The following is a 24,038-nucleotide window of genomic DNA, read 5'->3' as shown; positions in this document are numbered from 1 at the left end:
GTAAAATTTCATTAGGGGTGGGGGGGGGGGGGGCAAAATTTCAGGAGAGTAATTTATTATCAGATCTTTACAATAAAAAATTACATAATCAAAAATAATTAAAAAGAAATATGGAAATGTAAATAAAACAAACTTAAAATACATAAGAGAAATGCATTTAAGATGAAAGAAAAAAAACAGTGGTTAATTGGGTTTTGAAATTTTAGTAGGGAGAATCTCAAAACATTTTTTTTTTATTTTACAAATAAAAAATATCAAAAGGAATTGAATTGCATATTTTTATTTGAAAAAAAAAGTTTTCTAGTAAAGACTTTCAAACGAAAATACTAGTTATAAATCTGAATGGGGAATATCTCAAAACACAAATTGAATATTTTAAAAAATAAAATGTAATGAAATTCCTTTTTTGCATAATCAATGAACCATAAGGTTGATGAGAGGGGTTCAATTCCAGAATGATATTATTTATACTCTGATGCATATAGGTTCATAAAGTTTCATAATGATAGCACAATCCTTTGTGGTAAAATAACTTCCACCTGCAGTTTAACCCGAGTTTGTACCAATAGACTGACTGACACAGAGATGTAAACACTACAATCCCCCTACTTTTAATAGACGTGTATAAAAAAACTAGTGAGGTCAACTATAAAAACAGATATCTCATACAGAATCCTGTTTAAATCATTAAAAGCTGGTCTTTACAGCCAGCCTGCCTGAGGCTTGGTACACTTTTAAGGCCGTGCGAACTCCTCTCTGGGAATTAACGAGTCTTGTTTTCTGTCATATCATTTATCTTGATATTTTGCTGTGCCATTGTATTTAACTGTTTTAATTTTTTTTTGAGGCAATATGGAGCAGACTGTCAGTGGACAATTCCAATGTCATTGAGTGCAGATCATATAGTGAACTCTAGCAGCCTTTTATAGCTGACTGTGTTTCATTCGTAATCATACCACATCTTCTTTTTTTTAATATCTACTGCACCAGGTGACTTGGTGATGACTTCATGCATTGTTCCAACAATGTTCATTACTACAGACAGGACTAACATTTCCTGATCTATTTTTTTGTTTTTAGGCCAGATAAACATAATCAAAAACCAATCTTCTTACTGCTTGAGTATTTAATAATTTCAATATTAACAATATAACAAATAACATAAATTCAACAATGAACACAAGTATCACAGAATCCAACAATATATCTAGAAAAATGAATCCATAATTTATAAAATTTTAACTGATTAAACAGTATGATACTGTCAAATCGCCTATTGTTATGAGCAGCAAGCACAATGTTTTTGTCACTGGCACAAAGTGACATTAAAAACTGTATGAAATATAAAAGAACTTGCTGTGGGTGTTTATGAGAAACTGGTTCATCATTGTAAAGGAGCTCATTTGTCGCTGTATTAAACCTAATTCCTGTCACTCTACATGCATCCTCTGAAATTTCTTGAGTAGGAGTTGCATATCCGTGAAATTCCTGTTCCTCACAAACTGCAGAAATTTGTGTAATTGAACTTTGTCTACCTATAAAAAAAAAAGAAATTAACTAAATATTCTGATCAAAATAATTAGATTTATTGATTGTCATGCTAAAAGTTCAATTGCAAATATCTTCTGCATAATAAAACCAAGAGTAACAATAGTGGACACCGACCAGTGTGGATAGTACTTAGCAGTCTGAGAGTATTGCATAGGACTATGAGTCAACTTACTAAAGGATACCCCCCACATCCCACATTTGATTAACTAAATTATTTCAATTATCTCCCTTGGAATTTCTTCAGCCCAGGATTATTTTTCTTTATGCATATTCCAATAAATGTGCATCTATGACTAAAATTTTGTGCAAGTTTTATAACATTTCCTTGATGAGGCATTCTTAAAAGTTGCAGATAAAAATTGTGGAAGGACATTGTTTGATGCAACTAATGAATTCCTGATTGTCTAGATTTTTTAAAATCTTAGATGGGTTTTTTTCAGAATAAAATAATATCATTGTTATACCTCGGTGTGGTTTTTTTTTAATAGAATTATAAACGAACACATAAACCTTTTTTACAAAATTTTCTGTAGACTATTCACCTAATAGTTTAAAAGACTTAACCAGCAAATAGTTTTTAACCATTTCCTGAACCTTTTTTCTTTGGATAAAAGTGACATCATAGTCTGATAATACATCATTCTGATGCCATGGTTTTCTGTATAAAAAAACACTTATTGACTGGCTTTTTCAGACAATAGCAAGTTTAACTATGTTTCCACTCAACCCTTCCCATTCAATCAATTGTCCTTATAGCCAGTCAATAAGTATATAATATTGTCAGAAAATATCAAGTTTTTGTGAATACTTTGCCATAGGTGAAATTGTTTGGCAAGTCTTGCATATTCTTTTGCTCCTAAAGCTTGTACAAATAAACTTGATATTTTCCTATTTCCAATTTATATTTATATCATACTTAGTCCTGTGGTCTCTAAATCATAAAAAACTACAACTTTCTCAATATGTTCACAGTTGTCCTTTGATGGTCCTGGAATAACTGTCAAATTAGGTTCTTGTGCATCAGCTAAAATATACAATTGAGCTCAAATTACATCTTGTAAGCAGATTTATCAGGAAAAATTCAATATAATAAATAAACTTGGAAAGAAGGGATGTAATAACACTGTTTTCGTTTTTGTGTTATAATCCAATGTCATATGAAAAAGTAATGGAAACACTTTCTTTTTGTTAAATCTTTAAAATACATTTTGATTTCAAATTTCTTTCTTATTTCTTATTTTGTTATATATTGGATATTTGGATATTTTAAAAATCACATATTATTAGATGTGAAATACAAACCCCAAAAAGAGTAACAATCAATCATTATTATAAAAATTGATCAATAATATTAGCAGGGATATTTTATTAATGGAAATTAGTCAGGTTCTTTCATTGTCAAAGCTGTCTTAAAAGGTTGTTTATCATGAAAGTTCAATCATATTCCTCAAAAATCCATCTTGTCAGAAAAACTCTAACAAGAATTATCTTTCTTTGTTAAAAAATGGTAAATCAAATTAATCTATTATAACTATAATTTTATATTAAATATTTTGAAATATATTTAATATAGTGCTTTAATGAAATGTTGTAGGAACAATTGTTTTTTAAAATTCTTATTGAAAACGTATAGATAAAAGATGGCTAATGTACATTTGTAAACCCATTTAGCTATCTTAAGAACAATTTATACATACCAATGACATTTGAGCAGTAAGTGTCCCCTTCCCTGATTTCATGACTTCTTGTTTCTGAAGATCTCTGACTTTTAAACGTTGTAACTGTAAAATATAAGAAATAATCAGTCCTTTGCATTGTTTCATGTAAAAGTAAAGTTTACACATTCTAAAGCATGACAAATGTAATGTTTATTCACATAGTTATAATGATACAATAGGAAAATATTTTATATAAAATTAAAAAAAAAACATCAATTTAGAGGTGTTTTTTTTATTTTAAAATTTTCAATCTATATGATCAAAGGGATATAACTCATACAAAAAAGTGATTTTAATTTCTTTTTTTAAAAATAAGAAATTTCAAAAGGCTGCATAAAAACTGTTTTAACTATGATTAGAATTAATCAATCTCCTTCAAAGTCATTCAATTTATAAAGATTGTGTCCAAATGAAAATTCTTAAATGTTTTTAAATCAAACCTTAAATTCTTTTGTCTTTGCTACAGTCCTTTTCCTGTTGACATCCTTGTCTCTTATTGCAGCTGTTACTGTTGTGGCAATTCCAGGACTAAGAACAAGCTCTTCATGGAACTAAAAACACACACACAAGAACTTGGGAGCTGTGTCTTACATTTTGTATGATAACATTTCACAAAGCTACCATCTTAAATAACATTTTCATTATTCTTTTTAATATATTTTTTTCCTCTATGAGTTTTATGCGATAAAGGTATATCTTTTAACTTAACCTGAACCAGTTTTACAGTTTTTTAAGTTTATAAATAATTTTACATGTGATTTCAAAATGTTTGCAGACAATAAAATATGTCACTTGCAGGTTCCTACATTTTCTTTTCAAGTACAATGTACTCATTGTACAAATTATTGGCGGTCTCTCTTTTTGTTATAAACTCATATACTGTGATTCCTTTATTTTCGTGGATTGCTGAAAACTTGCATTTTTGTGGATATTTGATTTCGTGGTTTTGCCAATCTCTGCATACAAAGCCTAATGAAAACATGTTATTCGTTGAACATTTGAATTTGTGGTTCATCTGAACCCACGAAACCAACGAAAATTGGTATCCAATGAAGAATAATGAATCCACATTATATATATATTCAAACATATTTATAATCCTACTTTACTTCTGATTAAAGCTTGTCAAATTACAACAACCGCCATATGATCTTTAAAAAAAAGTAATTTGATGAAGGTTTTTATTTTACTTTATATGAATAAATTATTAGTACCTGTGCAACATATTTGTCGCCTTAAATTTTTTGACAAACAGCAGCAGACAATCTGTGAGCTAAACTTCCACTCTCACTGTAGTGCTTGTCTTTTGGGACCTTTGACCGAACAGTGTTGTTAAAGCTCTCATTAGGATTACTGGAATCTAGTTTGCTCAACTTTCCCGGGTCAAGGTCTGTAAACACCTTTAAAAGATCTTTTTTCATGTTTTCATCTGAGAGATCTGCACCCCATGGTAGATTTCTATGCTTGGCTGTGGGGTTGTTTTTCATTTGGCACCAATCTCCACAGCCATCATGCTTATCAAACTGGTGTAGCACTACAGATGGTAAACTGTTCTTTATTCTGTCTGAGTCACCTTTGTTTTGGGCTAACATGAAAGAAAAGCTTTTTAGGAGAGCAGTAATTGTTTTGACTGAGAGTTCTTTATATTTGCCTTTTTTTTTGTGGAGCCTAATGAATATGTTCTTCTTACCATGATTGATGTCACTGACTTTTTCCAAACATGAATCGACTTCACATATTGCCCGATTGAATGCTGTACAATCGTCATCTCCTATGAGCGTAACTACTGGGGTATCTTTTTTTTTGGCGTCTTTATGTATTTCAACAATCATGTCTGGTTCCATAGATTTTGCTGAGCCACACCAATTTTTACGACATTTATGTTTTGTTGGTAACCGTTTTTTCAATTTTGCAACATCACATTTTCTACATCTCTTGTATCTAGCACTGTAGCCAACCACCTTTCCTGTCTTTTTCCCAATTAATGAAGCTGTTCCTACAAAAAAGTTTTCAATTGAATATTTTTTTTATGTTACTGGATTAGATTAATTACATGTAACAACCACTTTCATGCCAAAAAGAATCTAGCTCCTCAAATATAATTGGTATTTTTCACATAATTGTACCTTTCATAATCAAAGGTGAAAGCGCTCTAAAGGCAGTTAATTACAGGTTGTGTGTATTTTTAGTCCAGTTATATCATTATCTTGCATAGTACATTGTACTTATCAGAGGTGGCTTTCAGTATTTAAGATTAAGAGTTCTCTAATGATATTGAACAAGTTTTATGAATGTCATATTCTGAGCACTATATGAAGGCGATTGTTCTCATTTGTTTATGAACTAGTGCATTATGTCCAGTTTGTACCTTTTTTATCTATGTTTATAGTAAAATACTGTTAAAAATAGTTTGGCATTTTCTTTTAAGTAATAAGTAAATGTTATCAACTGTATTTTATTCGACTTTGCAAATGTGGTTTGTTACTGGTAAGTACAATGTATGGGTGACAGTTGTTTCATTGGCAATCATGACACATCTCCTTATTTATATAATGATCTATATTCAACGACCTCAGGTACAAAAAATGTATGTAACTAAACTATGATGGGAAAACTTTGACTTCTTTCTTTTATATAAACTTTTGATTTGGTACCATAAAACTATGTAGAATAAATGTACATTGCAACATGTCAACTCTTTCAATGACAATACTTTTTTTAGAAACTATAACTCCAAGCAAAATTATATTTCCAAGTATAAAGTAATTTATGAATGAAACAAGAGTGCACACGCTGAAATGTCTCGCCTTCTTTACTAATCATTGATATTATGTTGATAGTCCTAAATATAAAGCTTTATTACAACTGTCACATAAACTTAACATTAACCAAGTAAACTAAACATTGACCAATGAACCAAGAAAATGAGGTCAAGGTCAGATGAACCATGCTAGGCAGGAATGTACAGCTAACAATTCTTCCATACAACAAATATAGTTGACCTATTGCTTATAGTTTAAGAAAAACAGACCAAAACACAAAAACTTAAAACTGAGCAATGAACCTTGAAAATGAGGTCACGGTAAAAAAAATCCTGCGTGACTGACAAATAGATCATAAAATATTTCCATACACCAAATATAGTTGAACTATTGCATATAGTATTAGAAAAAAAGACCAAAACTCAAAAACTTAACTTTGACCACTGAACCATGAAAATGAGGTCAAGGTCAGATGACACCTGCCAGCTAGACATGTACACCTTACAATCATTCCATACACCAAATATAGTAGACCTATTGCATACAGTATAAGAAAAACGGACCAAAACACAAAAACTTAACTATAACCACTAAACCATGAAAATGAGGTCAAGGTCAGATAACACCTGCCAGTTGGACAGTCCTTCCATACACCGAATATACTAGACCTATTGCTTATAGTATCCGAGATATGGACTTGACCACCAAAACTTAAATTTGTTCACTGATCCATGAAATGAGGTCGAGGTCAAGTGAAAACTGTCTGACGGGCATGAGGACCTTGCAAGGTACGCACATACCAAATATAGTTATCCTATTACTTATAATAAGAGAGAATTTAACATTACAACAAATCCTAACTTTTTTTTTCAAGTAGTCACTGAACCATGAAAATGAGGTCAAGGACATTGGACATGTGACTGACGGAAACTTCGTAACATGAGGCATCCATATACAAAGTATGAAGCATCCAGACCTTCCACCTTCTAAAATATAAAGCTTTTAAGAAGTTAGCTAACACCGCCACCGGATCACTATCCCTATGTCGAGCTTTCTGCGACAAAATTGTCGCAGGCTCGACAAAAAAGAGTTCTTAATTAAGAAATAAACTGATACTCTGAGCGCAGCTGGATACACCTGCAGAGGTCCAACCCTGAACAGTTGGGGCAAAAATGGACACAATATTCAAGCTTGATACAGGTCTGAATTTGGATTGTCATTAAATATTTGACGTATTATAGTTTCTGAATAAATGAAGTCAAAGAACTTGAAATCGGTTATATGAATTGAATTTATATTCAATTAAAGATTTCTTGCTGTTGTGCAATACACTGTGCTGTTGCGCAATACTTAATAAATCTGTTGCCAGACTATAAACAAATAAAGTTCAATTTCTTCTCAATGTCATATTTGAAATTTATGAAAATCAATAGGGAGATTACATCAATAGCTATAAATAATTCACCAAAGTTTCATGCGAACTGCTTAAAGCATTTTTGAGTTGTTGTCCAAAAACTGGAAAATCCCCCCTTTTTTAATGAATAAAACCCCACAACTTAGAAATGTAAAATCTAAAATTTATAAAATTCTAAAGGGAGCTTACGGATTGATAATTTAGTCTTAGATGCAAGATTTTTTTATCAGTTGTTAGTGGCTTTGAACTAGCTGTCAGTAAATGCGAGTACTCTCAGATCTGTACTTAGTGTCTTTTAGTTGTTTGGATATACAACTACCCGGCCACGTCCACTTGTATTTGTATTTATCCATCTGATGAGTTAAGCCTCTTTCAACTGATTTTTATAGTTCGTTCTTATATTGTACAGTTACACCACTGTCCCAGGTTAGGGGGTGGGTTGAGATCCCGCTAACATGTTTAACCCCGCCACATTCTGTATGTACATGTATGTGCCTGTCCCAAGTCAGGAGCCTGTAATTCAGTGGTTGTCGTTTGTTTATGTGTTGCATATTTGTTATTCGTTCATTTTTTGTACATAAATTAGGCCGTTAGTTTTCTTGTTTGAATTGTTTGACATTGTCATTTCGGGGGCCTTTTATAGCTCACTGTGCGGTATGTGCTTTGTTCATTGTTGAAGGACGTACTGTGACCTATAGCTGTTAATTTCTGTGTCATTTGGTCTCTTGTGGAGAGTTGTCTCATTGGCAATCATACCACATCTTCTTTTTTATATTTACATCAACAGATATAAACAATTTTCTAATTGTTAGAGATTGTACGGTGACAGTAACACCTGTAACTGCTTAACCCATTTCTTATGCACTTTGGTTCGATAAACTCACTGAATATCATACCACATCTCCTTATTTTTTTATGCATTACAATTTACATGTGCATGTAATTGTAAATAATATTTATATATATATATATCAGAACAAACTTCATTGCGTCACTTTTATTTATGCATCCTTTGGCATAATACAAGTTCTAAAATTACACAACATGAAACAACTAAATGTTATTTCAGATGAAAGTTTTGTTTCAGTTCCATTCATAGGATTTATTAGAATTTTGTATGTTTTGCCAAGTCTAATAATTAGCTCTATGTGCACGTGTTAATTGGAGACTTTTCTATCCCGTATAAGAGTTTTGGAACTAATTCTGTTTCTTTTTTTTGAAAAAAGTGAGCAAACAAATCTTGCACATTTAAACCTTTGTCTGCCATCACACTGTTACCTGGATCACATAATTGAACTACACATGTATTCTACATCTTTCAACTATTTCACAGTCACTGGTACAACCAACATATGCATTAGAGACATACATTTTTGTAGTTGACTAAACCACCAGGTGTCGAACATACAACTGTACAAGTATTTTCAGTGTTTCTGTTTTTATATGATGAAAAGGTTGTCTGAGCTCTAGGAGCTTTATGTTTTATCACGGGATATTCTGTGCTGTCAATAATAATCCAAGTTGTAGGAAACTTTAATTTGAAGTTGGATGGCGAAAAATACCTGACTAAACCACTAAATGACCAAGTGTTAGCCTCACGCCACTGTTTAGACATAAAAACAATCCATGTTTACACAATATTCTTAACACTAGTTTCAATCTAGAATCTAGACAGTTCAAAGTTGGTTGTATAATGCCTCAATTTCATCAAAGTCATAAAAAAAATGATTTTCAAATGACACCCTATCAATTTGAAAATATATGTATCTCAAACAATTTGCTGCTGGACCAAGTGTGGTCAAAACAAATAAAACTTTAGTATACAACTCTAAACCGGTATAAAAATGCATGGCTGTGTCACATGTCTTCATTTTAAAATTCTCTGCTGAAAATATAGGCATTGATGGTGTTTGCGTAATTCCATCTGTGAAGCTCAACATTAGCTCGGCAGTTGGTGGTGGACAGTCATAAATCCTGTCTGCAGTATGAATGACTTCTTCTGGAAAACCAACTTTACAATCAAAACTTTCCTCTAGATTTCTACTACAATATTCATCAAGTTTAGTTCTTTTGTTTTCACAAAAAACTGCCCTGATTTTTCTTTTTGCGGACGATTCAGTCTCTTGCTTGATCCAGGAAAATAGGCTGGGAATGGCAGTAGACTTAAGTCTCTGTATGGAGGGTTTGCGCTCTGAAAAAGGTTATAAAACATTAGTGTTTTGATAATTAAATGAACTTCCATTAGCAATGCATACTTTGTACTACCTGGCAAAATATTAACTAGATTTATTCATTACAATCTGGATAAAACTATGTTAGCCTGATTCAATGTACATCAAAATGTATGTTATGTAAATCCAAAGGACAAACAATGAGAGACGTATGCAACAAACATACATTGTTTGTACCTAAATAATTATAATATAGATGAGAGCATGTCATTGTTTTGTTCCTGTTAACATTGTCATTGATATTTTTCAAGAAATTCTATGAGGCATAGCTTATGCATTCCTGTCATTACTACATTAGCATAATTACTGCTAAAATACTTCTCAGTATGATATACCTCTTGTAAGAAATCATTATAATTGTAGCAAGCACCAAAAAATCTCAAACAGATCACATTGAATCCTAATCCAAAAAATTATGACGTCTTGAATTAACCACCCCCTTTTATTCTAAAACGATAATTGCGGTTGTAAACAGACTTTGGTTTATTCGCATGGCGATTACATATATAACTATATATTTTAAAAAGAAAATAGAGTTTTACCATGAATAGTTTCCTGCACGTAGTCTTTTTCAGTTAACAGCTGATTGAGATGGATTCCACGATTTCACCGTGTTCTCGTCCAATCTGCGTATGGGCCATGGCGTTGATCCAACTTTTCCTTCTTTTTAAGTCATTTGGAAATGCATGTCTTAAATGACATCCAGGTACATGTAACAGGGGTGGCCACTGGCTAATCACAAAAACTAGACACCCTTGTGTACAGGAAATATTTAATAGATGGTAAGAATATAACCCTGCAATTAACAATATAATATGTATAAACAGATGTATTAAACAAAATATCACATTATGCATTAAAAGACAATTGTACATCTAGTCCCTGATAATTAACAGTAAATAAATAAAAGTGCTATTGCAAAGTATCACAAATACATAAGTATGAAAAGAAGGTTATTCTTTATAGTAATTTGCTATAATATTCAATATACAATATTCAAATAATTATTAAATAGTATTTCTTTATTTATACGTTTATCAAACTGTGAAAGTTTCAAGAATGTAAACATTATACAAACACTGATTAAATACCACAATCAAGATCAATCATTGTTTACATTATAACATAAAACATTTAATTACCTGTCTATGGGACTTAGGTTATAATACCACACGTACTCACTGTATCTAAACTACCCCGGCGAAAAATGTTTGGACTCAATAGTATCTAATGTCCGGTACGGTGACGGACAATAAACAGACAGAGAAATGTAGAAATTCTGTTTATTTATATGTTGTTTTAATGATATTGAAGAATATACATACACATATAACTATTTTCGATAGTGTGATGTAATATTTTCTACCACCGTTCTAGATTTATGGAGAAATAAGTAAAAATGCACATCAAAATGGTGAATTGAGTGAACCCTGCCTCGAATTTGTTTAATTTCTCTTTAAATTGAGCACATTGTACGGAAAGAAAGGTACGGAAAGAAAGATATTAACACGGAGATTTCAAGACTTTTCACTATGATCGCCTCAATATTTGCATGTCTGTGCATGGAATGAAAGAAGTGGGTCATGTCAAAATTGAAGCACCCGGTTTTGTCAATGTGTACGACCCGGTTTTGTCCTTAAATTTCACAAAGCAGACCCGGTTTTGTCATAGAAAATAATGCATAATCGCATGACGAAAATTAAAATATGGCGTTCAACAGCAGTTTGAGGGGCGTTGAAAAACATTTTCTTTCAGAGGATAACTTATAACCTTTTTGAATCCGTAAACACTTGAATTCCTGCTATATTAGAACAAAGCAAATTTCAATTTTGTTTTGTATATAAAAAAAGGAAAAATTAAAAAGAAATGAAGGTTTTGAAACGGAATTAGATTTTTTTATATCATCTATGTAAATTTAAGTGTTCAAACTTAATTAGTGTACGGCCTTGAAAATTTAAGGACGCACATTTGATATGTGATTTTTTGGGACAATAAGATGGTTATCTTAGTGTTCCGCTCTACTTAAAGGGAAGACAGTATAATCGTTTGAAAATAAATATTCTGAAACTAAACGTTCATTATATAGCAAGAGAATAAGACAAATGTATGTGCATGCAGAATCGCCCAAGAAAAGGAATTTCCATGCGGCGCAAAGGATCACAATAATAGTGCGTTAAAAATCTGTTTACCCCTCCTTGTTATAAGAATACTAAGTATCAATTAGTATAAAAGTCTTAGGCCATCCGGAAATTGCAATAATGATTATTTGATTAGTAATTTATATAAATAAACGATGTTTTATCTCTCTTTTTTTTTTTTTTTTTTTTTTTTTTTTTTAACATTAACAAATTCTTTAATGCACTAGTATCAAGTTGTTAACAACTGCCCTATATAGTACAACTATTATATATAGGTTTATCTCTTCATTGTATAATGATTATCGTACATTGACAAATGTTCTACAATTTAAGCAATTTGGTCAAGTTTAAAATTGTCAATATGCAAGGGCGGACCGAGGCCACGATTTTTGAAAGGGATGTATTCATAAACGGATTTTATACCGCCGAGCGTAGCAAGGGGAACTTTTTTTAACGATTTTATGCTAAATAAAAAATCATACATAAATCGTAAAAAACATGATAAAATAATTATTTCTAGCCACCAAAAAGGGGGGGGTCGGCGTATTCCCTCTACTCCCCTGGATCCGCCACTGATATAATGTAACTATATCGTATACCATCATAAAATTTAATAAAAGACGAAAAAACAGAAACAGCCGACAATCCCATATTTACTATAGGGGCTCTGTAATCAAATGAGTTAAGCCCTTTTGAACTCACTGAATTTTATAGTTTGTTCATATGTTGTGCTGTTATACCACTTTTTTTTTTTGGAGGGGGAGCGTGGGGGGGGGGGGGGGGGGCTTACACGTTCAACCTCGCCATTCTGTATGTACCAGTACCGAATTCAGGAGCCTGTAAATCGGTTGTTGTCTTTTGTTGCTATATATCATACATGTATTTGTTTTTCGTTTTTTTATTTTGTACATAAATCTAGGTCGTTAGTTTCCACATTCGTTTTTTTTTACAGTTTTCATTTCGGGGCCTTTTTTAGCTTGCTATGCCGTATGGACGTTTCTCATTGTTGGATGCCATACGATGTTCTATATTTGTTAACTTATACGTCATTTGGTCTCTAATGGAAAGCTGTCTCATTGTCATTTTTCACGGGCTAAATTGCCTATTAGGTTGTTCTACGAAGACGAAGACGAAGATATTGGACGTTATAATGTTGCAAACCAACTTTTATTTATAAAAAGAAATAATTCTTTCATGCCATGCTCAATACTCATTTTAACATAGGAAGGCATTATATTTGTTAAAATTTTTAAACCAAGCGTTAGCCAGGTATAAAATATTGACAAATATAATGCCTACCTATGTTAACATGAGCGTAGAGCATGGCATGATAGAATTATTTTGTTTCTAATGGGGAAGTTTAGAACTTGTGTATTTCGAAGCGGGCATAAAATACACGTTCGAAAGGCAACCATTTTGATTGAGATATCCAAAACGTTCTAATAGATATAAGAAGATGTGGTATGAGTGCCAATGAGACAACTCTCCATCCAAGTCACAATTTGTAAAAGTAAACCATTATAGGTCAAAGTACGGCCTTCAAAACGGAGCTTTTTCTCTCACTGTCCGTCAATGGATGAACGAATGAGTAAATATATTGTAAACATAGCGTATAGTGTAGTAAAGCATACTATCCTTACTCTTTTGATAAATTAATATGGTAACACAATCATTCCACATCTTCTTATTTTTACATCATTACAGTAGTATAGAAAACAAACAAACATTTTTGAGATGTATTTCTATTTGTATCCATCTGATGACTTAAGCCTTTTTCAACTGATTTTTATAGTTCGTTCTTATGTTGTACTGTTACACCAATTTCCTAGGTTAGGGGGAGGGTTGGGATCCCGCTAAGATGTTTAACCCCGCCCCATTCTGTATATATTTACCTGTCCCAAGCCAGGAGCCTGTATTTCAGTGGTTGTCGTTTGTTGCTGTGTTACATATTTGTTTTTCGGTTCATTTTTTTGTACATAAATTAGGCCGTTAGTTTCCTCGTTTGAATTGTTTTACACTTGTCATTTCTGGGCCTTTATTGCTGACTATGTTGTATGAGCTTTGTTCATTGTTGAAGGCCGTACGGCGACCTATAGTTGTTAATTTCTGTGTCATTTGATCTCTTGTGACGAGCTGTCTCATTGGCAATCACACCAGATCTTCTTTTTTCTATCATAAGGAATTAATGTAAGTACATGATATAAAGTATTTATTTCCATTTAAACTTAGTTCGAAGATCAGATCAATAAGGTATACGTATAGCATTCAAAAATGTCTACTCCCTATTTCAAAAAGTTCCCGTTTGAAATATATTTTAACACATGTTTGTATTGCAATAACATCTTTATAACATCTTTTTGACTCAAATATTTAATTTCTTCCGATGGGCAATGTCCAGATCCGTGCTAACGTAGCTTTTCATAAATTTGTGGTTTCAAAACAAAACAAAACCGGGTCCTATACTGAGACAAAACAGGGTCCTTGTGTAATAAACAACATTGACGAAACAGGGTCCTTCCATTTTGACATGACCCATTTCTTTCGTTCCATGCACAGAAATGCAAATATTGAGGTGCTCATAGTGACTAGCCATGCAATCTCTGTGTTAATATCTTTCTTTCCGTACTTTTCTTTCCGTACAATGTGCACAATTTAAAGAGAAATTAAACAAATTCGTAGCAAGGTTCACTCAATTCACAATTTTCGTGTGCCTTTTAACTTATTTCTCCATTAATCTAGAACGGTTGTAGAAAATATTACATCACACAATCGAAAATAGTTATATGTGTATGTATATTCTTCAATGTCATTAAAAAACAAATAAATAAACAAAAATTCTTCCTTTTGTCTGTCTGTTGATTGTCCGTCACCGTACCGGACATTAGATACTATCGAGTCCAAACATTTTTTGCCGGGGTAGTTTAGACACAGTGGTACTGGTAACAATAATTCAACTGTCAACATTTAAATCTGAAAAATACATAATTGAACAAATTCTCACTACCCTTCGTAATAAGACAATAAAATAATACACACTATGTCTTAGATGTATAGTTATTTTATATTCAAAACAAATATAATACCAGTTACTATAAATTACAAAAGTAACATAAAAAGGGGACTTTATACAACTGTCAATTATTGAGTATGGAAACTTCATAGAGTTTGCTATTTAACATTTAATCACTCAATACATTATACTAAAATAATGAGATACAAATATTAAAATGAAGTAATGCTATTAACAATTTCATGACTATGGTACAGGACATCTGATTGTATAATTTTATAATCTTTTGAACACCAAGTGTATTTATTAATACAAATATAAATACCTTTATTCTTAGAGACAACAGGAACATTTCCTAATAAATAATCACAGAAATATAATAAATTTCCGAAAGTTACACAAGACAAAATGATCCAGTGCTTTCTCTCAAACAATATCAAAATTTTGTAATTTCCCTCGGTCAAATCTAACCAATCAGAAAATAGAATTAATCCCTTGTGACATAATCGTCCAATGAAACTCCTGTACCAAATCTACATCACACAGATATACGAAATGACATCACAAGACTTACATCACAACTAAACAGTCGATATGACATCACAATAGTAAAAACATGTATATAAAGTATTGATCACCTGTATTAATCTACTGTTTATGTCCATACTTTCGTAATAAATCAATACTACATATATTTTAAACTACAATTATCTGGACATGGAAAATAATAAATAATAAAATATATGTACATTGCAAATAAATAATTTCAATATATAAATGACCCTATCACATACACAACAACAAGTACTTGGCATCGTTAATTAAAAATCGGCTACCACGGCGCCACCTATTCAGGAACGATAATTTGCTACTTTATATAACTGCGAAATAACAATAACGTTAGACGGGTTCGCGTGCATAAACAGAAATGCGCTTTAAATTGTATAATATAATTCATGTTCAGTCGACCTTTAATTATTATATCAACGACTGAAATGATTTATAAACATCTAGATTGCAGATAACACTCGAAATTAACCTGACCTCTTTACACACGGAATTCAAATAATTATAGTTTGTCAATCGGTTGACTGCTTATAATGTAAAATACAAATATATCAAAAGTTTTTAAAACTAACAAAACACAATGATCGTTTCTCTATTTCCCAATGTAAATGAAATGAAACAAAAAAACATTTTATATCACAATAAGAAGAGGAGAGAATCAACATTTTCCGGATCTACTTGGAGCCTAATGACCCCCCACGTAGATAAGTTGGATATCGCGGAAAGAAAGATTAACACGGCAACTAGAAAGGCATTAAAGCACTGCCTTTAAAAATAGTTGATAGCAAGAGTATTTTTAATGTATTTTCATTTATTAAAACCCTGTTCATTTTTATACGCCAGTTTTTTCTGCTGTTGGGAAATATGCATTCAAAATATTTTTTTTTACCTCTATGCCATTTTCAATTTTGTTTTGCCAACAAACATAAACATATTTTTCATACAATTTTCCTTCCTCACAAAAAAAAAATCAAGAGAAAAAAAAAAGAAGATGTGGTATGATTGCACATGAGACAACTCTCCACAAGAGACCAACATGACATAGAAATTAACAACTATAGGTCACTGTACGGCCTTTAACAATGAACAAAGCCTATACAGTATAGTCAACTGTTAAAGGCCCCGAAATGACAAATAAAACAATTCAAACTAGAAAACTAACGGCCTAATTTATGTAGAAAACAAGAATGTGTACATAGTACACGGATGCCCCATCCTCACTATCATTTTCTATGTTCAGTGGACTGTGCAATTGGGATTAAAATTTTAATTTGGCAATAAAATTAGAAAGATCATATAAAAGGGAACATGTGTATTGAGTTTCAAGTTGATTGAACTTCAACTTCATAAAAAAATACCTTGACTAAAAACTTAAACCCGAAGCGGGACAGACAAACGGACGAACGAACGCACAGACCAGAAAACATAATGCCCATTAATGGGGCATAAAAATAAACAAAAATAAATATGTACCATATCAACAAACCACAACCACTGTATTACAGGCTCCTGACTTGGGATGGGCTCATGCTGTCTGATAATTCTTCAAATCATTTATTTTAATATACGTTGTTACCTACAGCTATAACATGTATAAAATGCACTTAGCTGATTTTTGATTTTCTGTCATTTAACGAGGTAAGGGGAATTCTGAATATTGTCTGATGAAGTATACGTTTTGTCAGAGAAACCCGTAAAAAGTAAACAAGATGGATAAAATTGAATTGTTATATTTCTTTCGCCAAATTCTTTTGCAAACAATGAATTTTTTATTGCAAACATTTTTTATTTTTTTGCAAAATGTGTAAAAATGGGGACCGCCAGCCGAAACCCTGCTCCCAAGCATGATATATCTGTTTAATATTTCTCACGTTTTAAGAATAAATTAATTTTTTTTTTAGTTTTAGTATGACATGTAAACAGACCATAATACTTCCATCTTAAGACAGGTGAATTATAAAGATATATTTACCACACAAACTATTGTAACACCTTCCTGATCCCCTCCTCTGATAAGCTCCGTCTGCTGATGCTGTTATTCCAGTTACATTAATAGGTTCACACACAGAATAAGGGTTATCTGTTGAAGGTATTCCACTAAGGGCTGTTGCAGTTTTTGACCCACTAGCAATGGCATGAATTGCATCACTGTCATCATTATCTGCTTGTAAAGTGCCTGAAATGAAAAAAAGATAAAAGTATTGCATATGGACAGCAATCCTACAACAGTTCTGATTCCTCTGAAAATTTAAGGGCATATAGATCTTGACCCCATGTCAAATTTATTCTAATTGCTTCAGTTTCAGAGATATAAGCCAAAAACTGCATTTCACCCCTATGGTTTATTTATAGCAATGGCAGCCATGTTAGTTTGACAAAACAGAAAATAAAACACAAACCTTGTACTAAATATTCTAAGGATAATTTAGCCTTAGTTTGGTGTTCATTGTTTCATAGCAGGTTTTTTGAAAGTTAACAAACTCAAATAGTAGACAAATTACATGTGAGCAATTCAGGCTCTAGCGAGCCTCTTGTTTATCATATGAAAAAAGTCCTATCTTTCTTTAAAGACCGGCATATAAAAACTTATGTTGCATTAATTATGACTTTAACCTTGAATTCATGCTCATTTAAAATAGTGCTAATTTTCACACAATAAATCACATTCACATGCATGACATGTGTAGAATGGTTCAATCCTTTGTAGATTAATATTCAATACTAGAAAATATCAGGCTTACACAACATTGTGTAAATCAAATAGTGTGGAACTGAAAATCAATAGGGAGCTTCCTCTAGTTATGCTTATTGTTGTGTATTCATTTTATCTGTTGATGCAATTTCAAGTTCGGGGTCCTAAAAATAGTAATCATTGATTTACTCACAAGTTTTGGATAGCAATCCATCCTCTAACAAAGCATTGTCTACTGACTGTTTTGCTATATGTTCAAGTATAGGCCCAACCTCTTCACATCGTCTTCTTATCAGGCTTTCACTGACATTTGGCAAATTAAGTGATGTAAATAAATTGTTAAGCTGAATTGGTCCTATTCCACTGTGATACATACCTGAAATATTAATTTTCATTTTAAAAATTGCATTATTTGTATGTGTTAATACATTTTTGTACATATAATATATATATTATAAATCTAAAAATTTGAACAACGGTACTAATATAAGATGATATACTGCAGCTGTGCTATTTGAGCAGTCAAATTGCATTGACCGTATATTCATATGTGATATACAGTCACTGACCCTATATCGCCTTGTTTATGACGTAGGCAATGCGTTTCTGTAGAGTTTAATTATATGATGTCAATAAAACATACAGGTTCGCAGAAATTTTACGTCTTTCGCTCAATATTAAGAAATGATGGTTTTTACCCTAAGTACTTCATTTAGAACAGTTAAAAGAGTTGCAGTATATAAAGAAACAGCATACATTGTTATATGTGTTATTTGTATTCGGCTCGAAAAAACGTTTTCTCGGCACAGCCTCGCTTTCTACCTGTTTCTAAGCCTTGTACAAATAACATTGATATTTCGAAACAATGTATGGTTATTCTATATGTATTATACGAAGATGTTGTTACTAGTATTAAATCGTGTTGACAAATATTTCGGCTAAACAAATATATATATATTAGTGTTTTCAAATCGTACAGTTTTGTCTAACCAGTTACTCGGATAATCGTTCGACGGATTAACTGGTTAACCGGTAGTTCAAGTTCATGTTCGAAGGTCTTATCCATAATACCCTAAAAATGTACGTTTTATAATACGATGAATTGAAGTTTGTCCTTTGGCATTATAAGGCTTGTCTGTGAGAATTCCTGGCTAAGTTTGACTTTTAATAATCCAATGCACCGTATCTACTATGGAGTTTGTAATAGTTTCCGATTGAAAAATAAAAAAAAAACTTTTTGATCATGTCGAATTGAAAATGTCTGATACGAAGATTTTTTCATTTTTTCTTGATGTCTCAGAAAATAATGTGAAGTGTTTCAATTTGAAATGATTAAGCCTGTTACTGGAACCATCAAATTTACATAAACCTACATACACGTTGATTTGCATTTCACAATTTTTCAGTTGGCATTTCGTTTATAGTATGACAAATTAAGCCTTAAACGATGGAGATTGCAAATTCAGATGTAGGTCTACGCAAAATTACAAAAAATGTAGATCAAAAATAAAATATAAATGAAGTAAATCGTAAAATTTGAATCGGATTACTGATTTAAAGTTACTGTTTAAAAAAAAACATGTATACTAATTATGTTTACTTAAGACCTTGCCTCGAGCTGATAGACAAATTAACTTTATGAGTTTTTATACGACTGCAAAAATTTTTTGCGGTTGTATATTGGTATGACGTTGGCGTCGTCGTCCGAAGACACATTGGTTTTCGCACAATAACTTTAGTTTAAGTGAATGGATCTCTTTAAAATTTTACCATAAGGTTCAATACCACAAAAGGAAGGTTGGGATTGAATTTGGGGGTTATGGTACTAACAGTTAAGGAATTAGGGGCCAAAAATAAGCATTTTTGTAACTTCCAGACAATGCTGGGATTGATTTTAGGGGTAATTGCCTGAAAATTTTAGGAGTTAGGGGCCAAAAAAGGGGCAAAAAACAAGCATTTTTCTAGTTTCATGACAATAACTTGTGTGTAAGTGTATGGATCTTTCTGAAATTGAACTACAAGGTTCCATATCACAAAGGGAAAGCTGGAATTGAGTTTGGGGGTAATTGCCCAAAACGTTTAGGAATTAGGGGCCATAAAAAAAGCATTTTTCTAGTTTCCAGACAATAACTTGTGTTCAAGTGTATGGATCTCTCTGAAATTGTACTGCAAGATACCATACTACAAAGGGATGGCTGGGATAGATTTTGGGGGTAATTGCCTCAAAACTTTAGGAATTAGGGGCCAAAAAGGGGCAATTTTTCTACTTTCAGGACAATAACTTGTGTGTAAGTGTATGGATCTTTATAAAATTGTACTACAAGGTTCCATATCACAAAGGGAAAGCTGGGTTTGAGTTTGGGGGTAATTACCCTAAACCTTTAGGAATTTGGGGCCAAAAAGGGGGCCAAAAAACAAGCATTTTTCTAGTTTCCAGACAATAACTTGTGTTCAAGTGTATGGATCTCTCTGAAATTGTACTGCAAGGTACCATGCCACAAAAGGAAAGCTGGGATTGAGTTTGGGGTGATGAATCATAAGGGGGTTCAAAATATTTGGTGGGGGGAATTTTTTTGGGGTTATGGCGCAAACCGTTAAGGAATAAGGGGCAAAAAAGGGGAACAAACAAGGGTTTCCAGGTTAATGGAGAATAACTTAAGTACAAAACATAATTTAAAAGCAGTGTAAGGTTGGTAATTCAAACTCAATTGAATATCTCACCTACACTGCTTTTAAATTATGTATATTGGAAATTTGCCAAACACTTTATTGTTAATAAATTCAATTGGAAATTTGCCAATAACTTTTGTATAATAAACTCCATTGAAAAGTAAGAATTGGCTTTGGGGGGTTATGGCTCAAACCTTCAAAGAATAAGGGGCAAAAAAGGGGGGAAAACAAGGGTTTCCAGGTTAGTGGAGAATTACTTAATGTACAAAACATAATTTAAAAGCAGTGTAAGGTTGGTAATTCAAACTCATTTGAATATCTCACCTACACTGCTTTTAAATTATGTATATTGGAAATTTGCCAAAAACTTTATTGTAAATAAATTCCGTTGGAAATTTGCCAATAACTTTAGTTTAATAAACTTCATTGGAAATCAAATTGGTTCATATTGAGGTCAAAAGGGTCAACAAAATTAAACTTTGTTTGATTTCATCAAAAATTGAATTATTGGGGTTCTTTGATATGCCGAATCTAACCGTGTATTTAGATTTTTAATTTTGAGTCCCGTTTTTAAATTGGTCTACATTAAGGTCCAAAGGGTCCAAAATTAAACTTAGTTTGATTTTAACAAAAATTGAATTCTTGGGGTTCTTTGGTATGCTGAATCTAAACATGTGTTTAGATTTTTGATTATGGGCCCAGTTTTCAAGTTGGTCCAAGTTGGGGTCCAAAATTAAATTTATTTGATTTCAACAAAAATTGAATATATGGGGTTCTTTGATATGCTGAATCTATCCATGTATTTAGATTTTGAATATTGGACCATAATAGGTAAATTCAAAAAAATTAAGTTCTTAGACCACATTCATTCTGTGTCAGAAACCTATGCTGTGTCAAATATTTAATCACAATCCAAATTCAGAGCTGTATCAAGCTTGACTGTTGTGTCCATACTAGCCCCAACTGTTCAGGGTTCGACCTCTGCGGTCGTATCAAGCTGCGCCCAGCGGAGCATTTTATTTTTTATTAACGATTAGCAATCAGTATACTGGACAATTGATCTGTCAAATTAATTACCTCGACGATAATTTTTTAAAAGAACAAAAGTATTTAATGATTTCAGTACACATTTATATCAAATCTTTTAAATTGAAAAAAAGTCCGGTTAACCAGTTAGCGTTTTTGGTATTCGATATTCGGTCCTTCCGACGGTTAACCGGTTAACCGTTGACAACACTAATATATATATATCATACTCATAATACAACAAGGAGACTATATCAGGCCATAAAAAAGAATAGGTTTGTTTGCCCTAACAATACCTACCCGGAAAATAGCTGCCTACTTAAAATCTTTTATTGTCCTGATGTGAAAATTATTTTTTTTATTCAAATAGGCATGAAGACTTATAAACATTGATACTTAAATTTCTCTATGCCAAAAAAAAGGAAAGAAAATGCCTACCTACCTACACATGTTCCCACTGTCTCGATGTTGGGTAGGGTTTGGGCAAACCAAAATATTTTTAAGTGTGGCCTCACTCTGACACCCAATTTTCACTGATTTTGGGTTTAACCACATTTCGGCACATGATGTTTAAGGTTTTGTTTTAAGAGTATTTGGTGTATAAAGGCATGGTACAGGATAAATTTAGAATGTACAGTACAGAATATAAAAAAAGAAGATGTGGTATGATTGCCAATGAGACAACTCTCCACAAGACACCTAAATGACACAGAAATTAACAATTATAGGTCACTGTACGGCCTTCAACAATGAGCAAAGCCCATTCCGCATAGTCAGCTACAAAAGGCCCTGAAACCTATATTATAATTATGTCAAAAATTTAATCACAATCCAAATTCAGACAGTATCAAGCTGGAATATTGTGTCCAAGATTGCCCCAATTTTTCAGAGTTTGACTTGCGCTCAGTGAAGCATTTTATTCTACTGTGTTAACCCTCTTGCTGCCAGGGTTGCATTTCATATGCCAGAAAATACGACCACTCGACGTTTGTGACGTGACATGCCAAACAATGACGTCATTCGCTATATGATGTCATGCTGTAATGACCGTTACATTTGAGAGCCATTGTAAAAACATATTACACTTTTAAATTTTCGGTCTTTTATTTTGAAAGAGGTACAGCAATGATGAGAAGCTTGCATAAATTAAAACATGGACATATGTGTCCCTCCGGCACAGTCGGTGTGGATATGTGTCCCTCCGGCAGCAAGAGGGTTAACGACCTTTTCACTGGATGATGTCAGATTTTGATTTTGTATTTCTTACATTCTTGCCAGGCCGAAAAAAATTAAAAAAAACAAAATACTAAAGCCTACGAAAGCCAGATCCTATAAAAAAAAACCTTGCAAGACATCATAATTATTTGCAGTAGGGGAATGGATTCCAGGTAAACATGCTACATTGTACATGTAAATATGAAATATAAATATACACAGAGTGTAGACATTTTATTTTTGCACTTACCAGTTGCAAGTTTGGTGTTGACATCAAATATCTTTGGCCCATGGGATGAATTGTGAGTTTTGCCCATGGCAACACGTACAAAGTCATTACAGTTATAACAATGAACAATCAGGTGACCACATAAACCAGCAGGCAAAATTCTAATTCCATCTTTTAACTTCAATGTAATGTCACATCTAGTACATCTCATGTTATCAAAAAAGGTTTTAATGTCAATTACATGTCTGGTATAACCAATTGGCTTCAATTTTCCAGAAAAATATAAATCATTTATATCATCAAAGGATGTAGAAGATTGATAAGTGTGGTCATGTTGGAAAGAACCTGGTGTAAAAGATGTATCAAAATCGGGTGTAAAAAACGTATCAAAATCGAGTGTAGATGGTGTATCAAAATCAGTTGTTGATAAATCGGGTCTAGAAATGTTGTCTAATCTGTTCTTGTAAGTCTCTGCCTGGCAGTTTTTCAAAAACCGACCGTTCTTCTTTCGGCTAGGCATGTCGTCTGGAAATTGTTTACATTGCCGTTAATGGCGCGAAACTATGTCGTAAACAATAATAACAGAATAAATGTAAATAAAATATGACTACGATCGCAAATAGTTTTATTTTATCATTTTGGTGCCTAAAGTAATCAGAACAGGTAATGTCTACATTTATTTTAGGTCTTATGTTAAAACCGTTAGACCTACAACCGAAAACTGCCCGAGTTTCGCAATATTCAAATACGCGTTCTAGATCGGGCCTCGTTAATAGCAGACTTATTCCTGTACTGTTTTGAATCAGAGTATATGA

General features: G+C 32.4%; 1 protein-coding gene, 1 long non-coding RNA gene and 1 pseudogene across 3 annotated transcripts in view; 1 reads left to right on the top strand and 2 right to left on the bottom strand.

Moving 5' to 3' along the window:
* The window catches only part of LOC127705457 (uncharacterized), a 123,197-nt gene that overhangs the window by 18,329 nt on the left and 80,830 nt on the right, over positions 1-24,038 (top strand). The window lies entirely within an intron of this gene.
* LOC127705462 (uncharacterized) lies at positions 1,119-23,842 on the bottom strand (annotated as a pseudogene).
* LOC127705468 (uncharacterized) lies at positions 8,428-10,849 on the bottom strand. Its single transcript, XR_007983894.1, has 2 exons — positions 10,219-10,849; positions 8,428-9,636 (listed from the first exon to the last, which is right to left on the bottom strand). It is a non-coding gene; the product is annotated as an uncharacterized LOC127705468 (long non-coding RNA).

This window comes from Mytilus californianus, unplaced genomic scaffold (assembly GCF_021869535.1).
Source record: "Mytilus californianus isolate M0D057914Y unplaced genomic scaffold, xbMytCali1.0.p SCAF_6, whole genome shotgun sequence".
NCBI classification, from domain to species: domain Eukaryota; kingdom Metazoa; phylum Mollusca; class Bivalvia; order Mytilida; family Mytilidae; genus Mytilus; species Mytilus californianus.
Note: the sequence above shows the minus strand (reverse complement) of the source record. Positions and strands in the feature narration are given on the sequence as shown.